This window comes from Sturnira hondurensis, unplaced genomic scaffold (assembly GCF_014824575.4).
Source record: "Sturnira hondurensis isolate 20B ecotype Veracruz unplaced genomic scaffold, ASM1482457v3 Scaffold0015056, whole genome shotgun sequence".
Classification (NCBI taxonomy): Eukaryota; Metazoa; Chordata; class Mammalia; order Chiroptera; family Phyllostomidae; genus Sturnira; species Sturnira hondurensis.
In genome coordinates this window covers 6,263,028-6,264,508 of record NW_028087687.1, presented here as the reverse complement: position 1 = coordinate 6,264,508, position 1,481 = coordinate 6,263,028, and the positions used below count along the sequence as shown (strand labels likewise).

At 33.0% G+C, this 1,481-nt stretch overlaps 1 non-coding gene across 1 annotated transcript; it reads left to right on the top strand.

Moving 5' to 3' along the window:
* The first annotated feature begins 969 nt into the window (after positions 1-969).
* On the top strand, positions 970-1,076 carry LOC118999701 (U6 spliceosomal RNA). The gene has a single exon (XR_005069159.1). It is a non-coding gene; the product is annotated as a U6 spliceosomal RNA (small nuclear RNA).
* The last annotated feature ends 405 nt before the right edge of the window (positions 1,077-1,481 follow it).

The window sequence follows — 1,481 nt, the reverse complement described above, 5'->3', positions numbered from 1 at the left end:
TTTATTAAAAAAGAGAAATTAAATTGTCTTTAAAATACACTTTAAAGAGAACAAAAACCCAACCACTGCCAGTAAAAGCATATTTGCAAATCAAATATATCATACAGCATTCAAACCAGAAGATATGAGAGCTCTCAGAACTTAATAATGAAGGATAAAAACACAAAAATTAATAGAGTGTTTGTGTAGACATACCAATAAAGATAATACGTTTATGCCATACAGGCATATGAAAACTTCCCCGAAATTGCCATCCCTTAGATAAATGCATATTAAATAACAATAAGGTAGTATTATACACACATATTAGAATGATGAAAGTTAAAAGCACTGATCCCACAAGGTTTAGACAAGATGTAGTAGAAGTGAAAATGCCAGTGGGAATGGAAGGTGCCATAACCAAATTGGGAAAGGGTTCAGGATTTCTGGGGAAAAAAAAAACCTATTTAAATATGTACTTGCCATGGCATACAGCCATTTCACATCTAGTTGTTCACCAGAGAGAAATAATAGCCTTTGTCCACATATAGTCTGGTATACACTATATTTGTCTTCAAGGCAAGTATACAGGTAACACACAAAACTGGAATAACCCAGATATTCTACCACAGTTTATTAGGAGAACAAATTATTACAACACAGTAGACCAAAATACTACTCAGCAATAAAAATAAACTTTTAATAAATTCAACAACATGAATAAATCTTAAGATATTTAGACTGAGTCAGAAAGGTAAGAAATTTTAAAAAAGTAGATTGGTGCTCAAATTGATGCAGGTGGAGGGAGAGCAGAAAGGGTCAGGAGGAAAGATTGTTAAAAGTCAGAAAGAAATTTTGTGGGTGATGACATGTTCATCTACTTTTCTGTGTTAATGATTTAACAGGTATATATGTATGTCAGAAACTATACACTTTAAATACGTGCAATTTATTCTATGGTATTCTGTCTCAGTTAAGATGTCAAATAAAGTGCTCACTCCGGCAGCACATGCACTAAAACTGGAGTGATACAGAGAAGATCAGCCCGGCCCCTGCCCAAGGATGACAAGCAAATTTGTGAAGCATTCCATGGCTTTTCAGAAAAAAAAAAGATTTCAAATAACAAAGTAACTAAGTTGTTTGAATAATTCTCTCCATTGTAATTACCAGTTTTTGTATATATAATATCATTAATTTTTCTGCATCCACGGTTGTCTTTATCTGTTTTTCAGCATACTCACTTACAGTGTGTCTCTTCTACCTTTAATTACTTTTAGATTTTTAATGGCAGAAGTGGAAGCATTTCAGTTTAGAAGATTTTTCAATCCCCTTCATTAAACAGAGACTATTTAGACCCATGACTTAGAGATGAGAGGCATAAATGCAGTGAATGCACTGCAGAGAATTAGAATCCACATCCAGATTTTATATAATAACCTTCTCTGGAATACGCGTATCAGACAACTGGGTTAACAGTTAATTCTTAAAATATTTTTACTTAA